The 14,798-nt window shown below is 29.7% G+C and overlaps 1 long non-coding RNA gene across 1 annotated transcript in view; it reads left to right on the top strand.

The window, feature by feature from the left end:
• The window catches only part of LOC150075108 (uncharacterized), a 31,356-nt gene extending 22,962 nt beyond the window's left edge, over positions 1–8,394 (top strand). The window contains exon 3 of the long non-coding RNA XR_016547927.1: positions 8,189–8,394. This is a non-coding gene — a long non-coding RNA (uncharacterized LOC150075108). The remainder of the gene's footprint in view (positions 1–8,188) is intronic.
• The last annotated feature ends 6,404 nt before the right edge of the window (positions 8,395–14,798 follow it).

The raw sequence follows: 14,798 nt of genomic DNA on the forward strand, positions 1-14,798 counted from the left end.
TATGAAATATATTAAAATTAATGTCTACAATTATTTATTAGTCCTTTTTTGGGGGTGCACAAAGGCACCTTGTAGGCACATGGTGGCCCTGCCCAGTTGAAACCATAAGTAAAAGCAAAGGGTTAGGAAATGTTAAGTTGTACCAGTGTTAATATCGAATTACTATGGCACAGAGCGAAACGGAGACAGAACAAGTTATGATAAGTTTAATAATAGGAAATACATACATATACGTATAATGTATATGTATGTATGTATTTCCTATTATTAAACTTATCATAACTTGTTCTGTCTCCGTTTCGCTCTGTGACACAGTAATTCGATATTAATAATGAATTCAGGGCGCATAGGCCTCTTTAATCATATTGTACCAGTGTGTTTGAATGGTATAAGCAGTTCTAAGGCAGACGTGAAGCTGTTTGTGATGACCCAAGAAGTAGGCATCTGCCAACCTCTTGAAATGAGGACAGAATTGCAAAGGTTCAGGAAATTTTGAAATTTTGACAAGAGATTGTTGTTTGTCGTTCAGAATGATGGCTGATGAGTTGGATATGAATAAGGAGATTCATCAAATTCTGCATGAAGATTTAGGGAAAAGGAAGGTCTGTGCAAAATTTGTATGCACAGCCTCATGGATGAGCAAGAAGCAACGAATAGTTATAATGTGAAGGCTTCTTCTAGACTTGTTAAGACAATCCTAATTTTCTTGACTGTATTGTCACTGGAGATGAGTTTTGAGTGTTCCAGTATGACCTAGAAAAGAAGCACTAGAGCATGCAGTGGACATCAAAATTATCACCAAGGCCTAAATTATTTTGTTTAGAGAAGTCCAGGATCAAGGTGATGCTGATATGTGTGGTTTTGACAAACAGGGTGCGATTCACAAGGAATTTGTATTTGAAGGTGGGGGGAGTCAATGCTGCATTCTACATACTGGTGTTTCAAAGAACTATTGAAGTGCATTTCCCTGGTGAGGCTGCAATTTTGAGAGAAAGGCAGCTGGTTCTTGTTGTGAAGACATTTCTGATGACACTTGGCATTGTACAGAGCAACCATTTACCTTACTCTCCTGATCTAGCACTGGTGGACTTCTTCCTCTTTCCAAAGGTGAAACTGTCCTCAAAGGAAGAAGATTTCAGGATGTTGAGGACATAAAAACATAATTGCTAACTGATCATCATCTCTTTAGATGCCTTTGCTGTCTCTTTTCAGAAACTTTTAAATGATATAATAAGTGCATTCATTCAGGTGGCGATTACTTTGAATAAAAATAAAACCATTTTTGAGCTCCTTCACTCTATGTCCTTTTTATTGCACTGATTTAGGAACTTTATTGCCACATCTCATATATGATGAGGTTCCCCCTGTGCTTGGGTGCAGAAAAACTGTGCCACTATAGCATGCAAATTATATATTTGTTTATTAGATTTTTGTTTTGAAATTATGTACCAAAGATTATTCTCAAGCTACCCTTCTGGGCATGATGTTATTTGAAACATTCATTTGAACTAAAATTGAGAGTTGCTCAATTTTTCTTTTTTAATATATACAGGGTGTCCAAAAAAATGTATATACACTTTGATTGTTAATAACTTCTATGTTTATTTTCATAAATTCAATTTTATAATTTTATAATGAAGAAAAAATGTGAGGAAAAAAATATGCATTAATGCAAGTATTCAAATTGTCCTCCATTCTCATCAGGGCATTGTTTACATCGTTGAGAAACTGAATTGCATACATCACCTAAGATATCTCTTCATATTGCTGCACATTCTGCTTCTATAGCTTGCCATAATTCAATGATTGTTGCTGGTTTTGCAACAAACTTTATCTTTGAGGTATACCCATAAATAAAAATCTGATGGTGTTAGATCTGAAGAATGTGGAGCAAACTCAACACTGCCTCTTTGTCCAGTCCATTTGTTTGAGAAAGTTTCATCCAGATAAGCCCTAACACTGCGATGAAAATGGGAAGGTGTCCCATCGTGTTGAAAATAAAATTCATCATCATCCTTAAATAGCTCATGAATGTGTGGGACGATTGATTCCTGAAGCAAGTTGAGGTAAACAGCAGTCCAGTAGCAGTTGCATCAAAAAAGAATGGTCCAATCAAACCCAAGGGTGATAATCTGCACCATAATGCCCAGTAAATTCAAATGTGTTTTCTCAGTAACGTGTAGATTCTTGGTTGCCCAGTACAAACAATTGTGGTGATTAATTGTACCATTCCACTTGAATGTTGCCTCATCACTCCAAACGATCTTATTGGCAAACCGTGTCCTTTGCAGATTTTCTTAAAAACCACTTGGAAAATTCAACCCTACGATCAGGATCATCTTTGTTCAGGGCCTTCACTAATCTTGAAACGTACCTTTCCATTTTGCAATAATGTTATGCACACTGGATTTGGGGATTGCCGTTTCATGAGCAGCATGTTGGACAGATTTCCTTGGTGTTTGTCGGAAAAATTCCAGCACTTCTTGTGATCTTGTGGGGCTCATGGATGTGCGAGATCTTCCTGATCATTGCCTGTGTACATTTTGCATAGTGCTATATATTTCAAACTTATCATGAATACACGAAATTGTGAGACGCGTTGGTGGTTCAGTGTGGTATTCACTCCTAAACTGTCTCTGGACTTTATTGATATTTTAAAACTTCCAATACCACTTCAACACAAATTTCTGCTGTTCAAATGTAAGTCTGGTCTTCTCCTTTATTACCACCAACTTGCAACTGAATTATACTGAGTTATGGGCTGATAAAGTGTGTATACATTTTTTTTGGACACCCTGTACAAATATATGAAAGAGAACACACAGTGAGGATTTTCTTTCTGGAGTTTGATTTTTTTTTGCACCGGCTGTTCTTAAGCTTTTTGATTTGCATACTTTTGTGAAAATGCAAATCAAAATCTTTTTAATTTTTACTGCACTACATGATTATTCTCTGTGGGAGTTATCCAATTTGACTTGAGACTTTAACACAATAATGTACTACTGTAATATCGTAATCAGAATTCAATTAAATGGAAGTTATGTGGAGAGTGTCTTTGAACTGTGTAATAAATTACTAGATCTGGAAACTGACTACAAATGAAATCGAAAACATTGCAAACGTTTATTTTTTTTTCTCTATGGGATGACAATCACACATTTCTTTTCGACATGCGCACACACCAGAACAGGGTGCACAGGATAAAAAAGGTATAACTGATCAACAGGCTGTTAGCTCATTTTAGAAAGTATATCTACTATGACATAATAAATAGTTTCACACACTCTTTTTGCGCGTTCACACATACACACTACGATTATTAACAAAAGTATCAATTCATTACAGTTTTATTTTTCACATATACAGAAAGTTTTGAAAAGGAAAGAATGAAAGGTATCACAGCATCATGGAAGAAAGTGCTTGGTTTGAAAAGTCTAGATTAACCTCTATTACAATTAATTATTTAATATTTGTTTCCCCAACATATTTTCATCATCAGTTTCATTAAAACTCCAAATGAATTTTAACTGTTCAGAAAAGAGAGAAGAATGTCTTTTGGTAAAACTGTAATTCTTTACACTTTGCACGATTGTCAGTGTGCACAATTTCAGAACTGTAACATATAAGGTTTCCAGCATTCAAATGCATGACATTTATCACAATTCAGATTTGCAGTACTGCTCAGTGACAAAATCTATAATGGAATGCATATTCACAGTTCACAGGCTGTCTCATTTCTGACACTCCATTCTGGTATTACATATACATAAGTGCAGATCAGTAAATAATGATTCTTTTTTTCTAGACCAAAATAAATGACTTGTTTCATATTATTGTTGCAGTTTGAATAATTCTATGAAAAGTTAATATAAAATTAATATAAGAGAAGTAAATACAATTTGATATAACAAAAATTTTCCCTATATTAACACTACATATATATCTAAGTATGCAAGTGTGGCATATTTACTTGTATATTGTTTCAATGCAAATGTAAATCTAATCTACACATTTTTTTTTTTTGACTAAAGTTAATTGCATCTTGGAATCAGTAATTACAGTGGCAACAGAAATATTATATAAAACATTAGAGCAATACTTAAAATTTTCTAACCCAAGAAAATACATATCTCTTGTATGGATATTTGCAGCTCTGTAAGCAAATGCACATTTGCATGATACCAATTAGTTAACTAATTTAAACTCATACATAACTCTGTACATAATAAAAATAATTTTCAGGCAGAATAACTAAAATTCTAGTTATGCTAAACTGGTTTTCCTTGTTGACTCCATTTGCAGATTACTGTTGAGGCCTCAATTAAGTTTTAGGGATTTTTATTCATAATAAAATTAATAATTTAATTAAACTAAAAATACTTGGCCTTCCCTTTATTTTTTGTACGTTCTTAGATTGTTTAAAAGATGAAAGAGAAATGCATGTGGCAGAATCCTTCAACCTAAATATATAAATGGCAATATTGTAGTTTTAAATGGCATTTTATGCCATTTAGAACTACAATATAGAAACAGCTAACAAAGAAGAAAACTATTTTGTTTCGAAAAAAATAAAAATTTTATTGTTTATAAGTGACAACTATGTAATTCACGTAAATTTTCTTTTCTGAAAAATTATACATAAGAAGTCAACAAAAGAACTGATACAATTAGTAAATGGTACGGAGTACTAGTATTGCACAGCATCAAACAAATAATAACAGCATTAAAGTTATAATGTTCCTCTTCTTTCTAAAGGACCAGGATAAAGATAATTCTATAACTTACTAAATGTAAGTTGAACAACAATGAAACCTTTGGAATGGAAAATGTGCATTAAAAAAAAAATTAGTATCTTCTTATAGAACTGCAGTAAAGTAGACAGATACTTGGGAGAGTACCACTGCAGAGAAAAATATTTCTATATAAAAGATAAGTTTGCTTTGATGCATATTTGAAGTTGAAGATGATGAATAGGATAAGATTTATTTAATTTGAATATAGAATAACATACAGCAACTCATATATATATATATATATAAATTAAATTAATAGCATACACAGTTCTCCATAACAAAGTAAAATTAGCTTAGCACACTGTGGTAAAAAAATTCATCCAACTTTCATTTCATGAATATGAAATAAATTCCATACTAGATAATCTATGGTGAGTATGCTTTGCACAGCTGAAGTTCCTGTTCATAGTATTACACATAAATATTGTGGAGAAAAAAAATATTGAGATAGGATTGAATCTAAAGCACAATCTAGAATAATAATTGCATTGAACAGTGCTTGGTTTAATTATTATATTGAACAATGCAGCATTAGTGCTTGTTATACAATGTGTCTGTCATTAAAACTTTTTTAACGATCTTTCAAAGTTTTATGTACGGAAAACACAAAGCCCATGTGTGAACTTTTTTTGGAAATTTGTTTTATTGCAACACTACTCTAGTGATCCACACATTGTTAAGCATATGCAGAACTAAATTTGAGTGTCGTATCTGGCTACATTTCTGGATTCTAGGTGAAAACCTCTTTTTAGGCCCATAAATCACTTAACATTATAGGTCCACATTGAGATTGCCAAGTTTCAGTTGAAACATTGTGATGGTATACAGTATTACTAGATTAATTCTGTGATAGACTAAATTTCCATATAACTCACACATGGACTTAGTTTTTTCTATATAAACTATATTATATTACAAGTATTCCAAATAATGTCTTTTCCAAACTAGAATGCAATTGGTTCTCTCTCAAACTTTCATGATACCAGAATAACTGTGAGATAACTTGAATCTTACAACCTTACAACAGAACATCACTTATAATTGTATGCAGAATTCTTTACAGTCTATGGATAGATTTATTTTATATCATTTTGGCACAGTCTGAATTTCTCAAGGATGCTCCAAAAAATCTTACTTATTTTTTAATGTGTTCTAATATGTAACAAGGGACAAAAACACACAAAAAAAAAAAAAAAAAACTTTTCTAGTATCAGCTTCCAAAAATAAATAATATTATTAAAAATTAGAACTTGATAAAAGCAATGTCTAACATCATTATTAGTTCAGCATAAAAATGTTTGAAAAGGTATGTAAAAATGTTTTCATTAATTACTGCTTTTTACAAATGTGTGTTTGTGTGCATAAGCAATGTAAACACCAGTCCCTCCTGTTTTTGCCTCTTATGAAAACTATAATATCAAGACACTGCAACTCCATTTCTATGTGGTTGGTAAGCAAGCTTCTATCTCGTGGTACACTTGAATAATTCTTAAATTCTGTTATACAATATGACATTTTTTTATGTTAAATGCAATGATTTGAATACACAGGGTGTCCAAAAGTTGTGCAACCCAAAACAAAAAAGGGACAAATTCACAACTGCAGAATAAAGTGCAATACAATAAATACCATTCCCTTCTAGTGACAACACTTAGAATCAGTACGATACACACAAAAAGATAACTGTGCAACTATTTATACAGTTCATAAGTTGACCTATTTGTGTCAATAGTAATATTTATTGTTTCACAGAAAAATGTCATTCAGTATATAGCAGTGAGTTTTTATTATGGAAACTTATCTGGCAATATAAGTTATAAACTTATATAACTTATATAAACTTATCTGGCAATAAAAATATAAGTGATGTGAAAAATTTATTCAGAATTTGAAAATGTGGAGCCTCCTAACACGATAATAATCTTTTGGATTTTCAAAGGTTTAGTGAAAGCAGAAGTGACCCTGATAAAAAAAAAAAAAAAAAAAAGGACTGGATATCCAATAATTACAGCAGAGGTGCCAAATAAATCTGTATAGTATTTGGCACAACAAATACACATAGCCAGGAATGCATATGTGCATTTATAGGCATAAAGCCAAAGGAGTGAACTTTTGTCAATTGTGTCACTATTTTTTTTTTCATTCTTACTGCAGTATATATGCCAATTAGTTTTATGATGAAGGATGGTTTTCATTTAGCTGTTTGTGTAAATAGTCAGTTACAAAATTTAGGCCACAGAGAATATGCATCAATTATTTAAATAGAAAAACTTTATTCACTAATGGTTGGTGTATGATTTGCAGAGAATAATCTGCCCATTATTCTTTATGGAAATAATGAATAGATAATAATATATACAGATCTTCGAATAGTTTATATCGTTATTGGAACCTAGATGTGCACTATTGTAGATTTCAGTAAGTGGCACAAAAGCACACAGTTCAAGACTTTCCATGGAGTTTTTGCACATTTCCTTTGGCAGTTACCTAATTAGTGGTGCACTGTGGCCTTCCTGCTCCCCTGATCTGATATCACCTATTTCCTGTGGCTGGGGATAGAGATTCTTGAAGGAATGTGTTTATTGCAACAACTCACAGACTGGAATAATTAAAAGTCAATGTATTGAACTTTATTTCTTTACAAACTTGGTAACTGATTTTGTCTAACGTGATATAGCAGGTGAATATGTGCCTGACTGAGCATGGTCAATGTTTTAGAATCTTTTATAATTTATTATTTTTTTAATTTATAATTGTAATGCCATCTCAATTGTTTATTTGCTCCTTTATGATTTCTGGGTTGTGTAACTTTGTAGACACCTTGCACTGATAAAAAAATTGAAAGAACTCAAATTTACGATGCAAATATTTTGAAATGAAAATACAAATAACCTCTTCAGTGAAGAGAGCTTGCTAAGTGAAAATTCCATTTCAATACTAGATAAATAACAGAATCCTTCTTTGATTTATGATAGAAATTTGAATTTTATTAAAAACAAATTTGTGCTAATTCAGAGCACACCCAAAATTTTAAATAATTTAGTACATTTTAATTCGTGTTATCAATTCATTTGAACTGCGTTTACTATCTTCATGTATTTTCTATTTATAGAGTGTCCAGAAATTTAAATCAGTTTTAGATTATCATTTATTAGAAATTGTAGCATTTATTAATTAGTCTCAAACAGGATAAATTATCACTTATCAGCAACTACTGCTAAAGCATGACCTTTACATCATTAAAGTTGTAAAATTATGTTAACCTTCAGTTCATTCTTTTTACTGTTTATATAAAAAGGAATCAAAATTAATGTGATTTATAAAAAAGTATGATACAGTTTATGCTTATTCTTATATTTTATGCTAATAGAATGTTTTTTTTTATGCATGTTTAGGGATTCGTGTTAAAGGGCAATCACTAAATAACAATGCAGGAAAGCATCAACATAATGATAATAGAGATATAAAATATTTAAACATTTGTTTCTCTTCAATGGACAGCTGCAAGAAAATATAACTGCCCACATACATTACCAACACAATGGAGTTCTTGTACGTGAATCTGGTGCTTCACTGACACTTTCCTGCTTCACCTATTCACAACTTATCTAAGATTTTCTTGCACAAAGATTGAAATGGACAGGCATAAATCTCTATTAGTGGTAAATCACTATGGCCAGAAACAGTTGACACAGCTATTGAAGGACTTAATAGCCAAATAAATTTCAGATTTTAATTTTTAAAATCAGGTAGACAGGAAATGTAAGTAAATCATACTTCTAGTTTATCACAGCTTATAACTGTTTTAGATTTCTTTTTATTTGATATTATAAGTTTAAAATGTAAAGCAATCGTAAAAATCAAATTTAAAGTTAAGAATTTTTAATAATTTTCATATGGTGACAATATTCTTATTTGTTAGTAAGATAAGTTATGGTAAATATGGTAAATTTATTTTTATTAATCATGTGTTCAGGCTAATTCATCAGTTGTCATCAGTATTATAAACAGCCATTATTCCCGAAGTGTATTTAGGGGACAAATTTTGCAGAAAAAAATTTAAGGAGGGCACAATATTCTTTGAGAAAATTGCATGGGTACATCAGCAAACATATTGAATTATAAAAGGTATGTAAAAAATAAAAGGCCTAATTATAATAAGTATGTCAATGAAAGGTTGAATTTTAAGGATATGGCAACAAAAAAAAAGGTTGAATGCCACTGATTGGTATTCAACCGTTTTTGGTTTAGAAGTGTTAGAAAATACAAACCTGCAATGACCAAGCATAATTTTTACTTGCCTTTTCTTCATATATTTACATAATATATTTTATATAAATATATATATTGGCAGATTTTATTTTTCTGACCAATTATATAAAACAAGTAAGATGCGATGCATGCATAGTTGTATATTTGCTTTGCTCCCTGAAAGGTAATATATTAGAGCAAGAAATCTTAGATTGAAAATATCTAGAGAATTAGCTTTTTTTATTTTTTTGAATTACAGTTTTAGGTATTTTACTGATTATCAGATGTGTGATATTTTAGGAAATAAATGCCCCCCTGCAGATACATACGCATGCAAATAATTCTATAATTCCAAGGAAAAATAGTCTTATTAAATCAAAAGAGAATTATCCTTGGATGGATTTTGTTGTATTCTAATTTTTTGTTAAGTATACACTGGACTGATTACAGTATTTTAAATAATGTTTAGATTTTAGCTTTATCCCTAAAATGTAAAGCTGAATGCTGTAATAATAAGCACGTTTTTAAGGCAATAAATACATTTCTGAAGAGCATTTCATGTTTAATTACACAATATTTTATATTTATTCCAAGACTATTATGAACATGTATAGTATGATGAAAAATTGTCATTTCTTTTGCCACAAAAATCAATGAAAAGTTTACGATATGCATTCATGCAGAGAAATCAAAAAAGAAATTTAGTATGTACATACAAAATAAATAAGACTATCCTATTAATAAGCAACACAAAAATTGCAAAGTAATAGCATTCTCATATTAAATACAGTTTGCATATCTCTTGTCACAGATCACTTTAAAAAAAAAAAGTGCTAAAAAAATTTTGTTTGCTATATCAGCTGATAATTAATTACTTTAACCCTACTTTATATAATGTCTCCCAAAAGCTACAAAAAATTATTTCTAATTAAAATAGGGTACACATCATTAATATAATTACACTATATCTAGACTATTTTAAAAATAATTTCAGTTGGATTGAAATTATTTTTAAAATGAAGCCATAATGATTTTAAAGATAAGTAAATGATATTTTTTGCTTCACAATAAACTACTGTTTAATTATTTTATATATAATTATTTATTTGTTATTTCGATAAAGTATATATCTTTGTTTCCTTTTCATGCAACTACACTGCAAGTATTATAGGAGTGATATTAATTGTGGAACAAGAAATAAACATTGCAGACAGACAGCAGATGTTATAAAATATTCTGCTAATACTGGGAAAATATTGAGAAATATATTTTATTAAAAAAGAAGACAGCGGAATGTTCTGAAAATTTAAGTAATTAAGAGATATTATTGTATACATGACAGTTAGCAAGCTAAGTGAACAAATCTGTTTATGAAAATACCAATTTTTGTATGCAAGTGTACCACTAACTATTAAAATAATGAAATCATATTACATTCTTAAAATATCTAACTAGTACACATATTTATGTTCACACAAGGGGTTTTCAAATTGACTGCTTGCATTGAAACTTTCTGGTACACCTAGAATCTTTGAATTGCTTATGTCTAATAGCTCTTTATTTATTCAAAGTGAAAATCGGCAATAAGTGATTTATATATTTGCAGAATAGTTAGTTTGCAAATTTGTGATGTTACAAGTGTTATTATCACTGCATAAAATGAAGATACTTAATTATCGTGCAAACACTTTGAAGTTGCTTTGTTTTTTTATCCTTTTAATTAAAATTAAAGTTCTGAACATAACAAAATGTTATATATATAATTTATAGTTAACTCTTTAATATTTTACATTTGATAAAGATAAAAATATATATACACTTATTTTTGAAATATGCATGCACACATATTCAAACAAAAACTGCGAACATGCACACCCACCCACGCACATACATAATAATATATACATACACTAGCTTTATATTTATGTATATGTACAGTGTTATGGAAATATGATTAATTTTGAAATGAAAGTATGTCTAAATTCTAAAAGCTTACTTTTAGTGGTTGTAATACTTCAAAGTTAGGAGTAACTCAGTCTTCTCAATATCAGCTAGTTTGGAGGTTAAAAAATTTATAGACAGTAGCAAAATTGGCACTTTTCCCCTTTTATTTCATGTATTTATACAGGCTAATAAGAAAAAATTGATTTGAATTTTAAATTTAATTTAAATTTATATATAATAAGTAATTAAAGTAATACAAAACTAAAAAATGAATGATTGAAAAACAGAGATAATGTAATTATTTTCTTGAATTCCATTTATTAACTGTAGTGTTCATCACTGATGCATTTAAAACTCCATTATGTATTTAGCATGACAATTGATCATATTAAGCATGTTTTTTGTTATATAGAGGTTAAATATAAATAAAAACTGCAAGGTAATTAAGGTTATAAGGACTTTATTATATTATTAATAACTTTATTTCTTTACTTTATCATTTAAGTTCTTTTCTTTCATTTAATGATGCACAATAGTACTGTGTAGATATCTGAGGATAATATGACAGGAACTATTTTACCACAGATATCATGTAATCTTTCTACCTTTATGGTACATCACAAAGACTATTTATATTTATAACTGAAATTAAGAGATTTTTAGTTGTTTATATGAAAGATTCTCTTTTTTAGGGGAAGCGAGTGGTCTAGTACTTCTCCAAAGGTTAAAATATACTGTGTGATGACCCAAGCTGATAAATAATGCTGCAACTCAGCATTATTTAATTTTCTTAAGATTAGACTTTTTTTGTACATCTTTTAAAGTAATTTCTTTCAATATTCAGTTCATTTAATTGTTAACATGACTGATGGCATGTTAAAAACTATGTGCAAATTAACATTATTAAAAGAAATATCAAAGGCCTATCACGTTCACCACGTACCTGCTTTATTGGCATTACTGAAATGAACTTGTTCACATTTTAATAAATTGGCTGCACAAAATAATCACTATGTAATGAAAAGATATGCTTATCATTAAGTTGAAACTCATTTTAATTTTATGACCACAAATGCAAGAAGGTAAAGTATTTTATATATCATATGCAAAAATTATCATTTAATCTGTGATGAAATGATGGTGCATCTGAATTTGTACTTATTATTAATTACAAGTTTTTAATGCGTGCATTCCAGTATACAAAAGATAATTTACGTTCTGTAGCTGTTTTGGCTGATATAGCCTACATTTACATTTACAAATTTTATCTTTTTAAGCTTATATTTTAATAAAACTTATGCTTCGTTTGTAATTGGTTGTTGTTGTTGGATGCATCAGCAAATTAGGCTATATTGTGCTGTACATAATATAATTGTAAATTACGTGCTCTGTGGTCGATTTGCTGTTTTCTGGATGAAAAACCCGGGTTTCTGGAATTAAAATCAATGCTACCCTCAGCTGAGACCAACTACCTCAGCTGTGTTGTGAAAGAGGCCCATAAAAATTCCTCATGTCACTGACGGGATCTGAGCTCAGGTCTTTTTCACTCAGTGTAAAGGGGAGGATGATGATTATACCAACTATGTTATCTATGGGGCCATTGTGTTTGGTAATGTTAGCCAGCAGTAAAATTTCTAGTAAAATCTTTGCCAGAAATTAATTTCCATAGCATGGCTCAGCATAAGACAGGAAAGGAGGATGAATATTCTTGGTTGATTTGTGATTATTTTTTTTGTCCAAAATAATATTGGGTTACAGATGGACTTTACTTTTGAAAGAGACGTCCAAATAAGTATATAAGTAAATTATGTTCTTAATAATTGGTACTGAAATAAATTATTAACTGGTAATGCAAAAATGAAAGACAGGATATTTTTACCTAATTTTTTCTAAAAAGTATATACTTCTAAAATTTCAGTTTTTTTATATCACAGGTTGTTTTCACAATTTTTTTATGCTAGCTTAAGTTAGTTTTCAATATTATATTAAGAAAATAAAAATTCTTAATGAAATCTAAGAGTAAATATGGATTGTTCAGAAATGAATAATTAAATATGAAGAGATACTATGGAATGATTCTAATTTAATTCTTTAAGAGCTAGCTTGATGAACTTCTGTTCTTATTACATCTTTTATAACAAAATAAGAGAAAATAGTCTAAAAATTAATTTTAGCTAAGTATTTAATTACAGCTAGAAGCAAATATGAGAATATAAACAGACTATATTATGTGGGTAAAGGTTTTCACTGAATGCTAATTCTTGGAAAACATACTCTTATTTTTTTAATAATTAACTAAATTACAGAAATAAAGCACTGAAATAATTAACTAAATTACAGAAATAAAGCAAATATGGATAAATATTCCAAACTGTAAGCCTTAAGCCATTTCAGTCATATTTTATGTGACTGAAATTTCTTGATCAAAGGGTCAAGCAATACCATGAACTTCAGTTATCAAAATTTAAGTGCCTGGCATTATCAAGTAATACTTTTCATATCTGAAAATCACACTTGTAGATCATATGAATAATTAGTTGCTTACATATTATAACGTGGCTTTATAAGCAGAGGATTGTAAGCTCCTTTCCAAATCAATGATCTAAAATAATTACTGTAACAAATAATAATTAAAATAAATATACTTTCATACCACATGAAATTGATTTAAGATATTGAAATGTTTCCACCTCAATATGCATTTAAAAAAGTTTGGCAATGTTTTGAGGTTTTGCTGAAATTCATTTTCAGACCTCTCCAGAAATGGAACTACAATGCTCAAAATTTTCTTTCTAAATTTAGTGTTGTAGTTCCATTCCTGATTAGACCTGAAGAGTAAAAACTGTCTTAATAGTAATAGCCATATAGTGCAAGGAAGCTACAGGCTTTTGCTGCGCTGGCAAAAAAAAAAAACCAAAAACAAGTAAATAAGAAAATACAAATTATATGCTTTCCCTCCTCACATAAGTTAAGTGCATATAGAGGCAGAAACATTTTAAATAAATATCTTAAATCAATTTAATGTGGTATAACAGTACACATTTATTTTAATTATTATCTATTAAGATGATAAACTATGTCATGCCTCTTTCAGTTTATGAAAATTGCTGTACTTATACAGTTGCTTTAATTGGGCTGGTGAGAAACTATATGAAATATATATATTTATACTTAGCATAAATTATCAATGACATGAATATTGTAAGCAGAATTGTAAGGGTCACAGTTAATACATTACAACTGATGTAGTCCAAAGTCTAATCTTAATATTCCAGAACTTAATGATATGCCATGACCCATCCTTTTAAAATGTCTTTGTCCTTATGTCCCCTATGAACCATAAAATCAAATAATACCAAAAATTCTCCCCCCCCCCTTTTATACGTATCTCATAGTGGTGCACAATAAATCCAGTCCGATTGTCATAACATAATGTACTTGAAACACAGCACATGTTTATAAAAATTTTTCTTATGGTAAGTAAAAGGAAAGTTTCTGCATGTCTTATTGGTTTGAAATTTTTTTTCCATAAATTCATATAAATTATACAGATAGCTAAATCTAGAAGAATAGCAAGTTCTTTTATATCTGTTACTGAGGATATTTTTGAGAGAGAGAATATGCCCATCCTTTGAGTTACTTTTTTGTGTCATAATCTGATATATGACAATTTTGGAATTGTGATCATAGTTAAGATTAACCAGTAGGTAATATTTTGGTAAGAGTTATATTTTTAATATATTAGATGTACTGTAACATGCTACATGACAACTGACATAGACTCAAATCATTTTATTATAATTTTTTGAG

This window comes from Mastigoproctus giganteus, chromosome 14 (genome assembly GCF_048544385.1).
Source record: "Mastigoproctus giganteus isolate SK-2022 chromosome 14, ASM4854438v1, whole genome shotgun sequence".
In the NCBI taxonomy this organism is placed as follows: Eukaryota; Metazoa; Arthropoda; class Arachnida; order Uropygi; family Thelyphonidae; genus Mastigoproctus; species Mastigoproctus giganteus.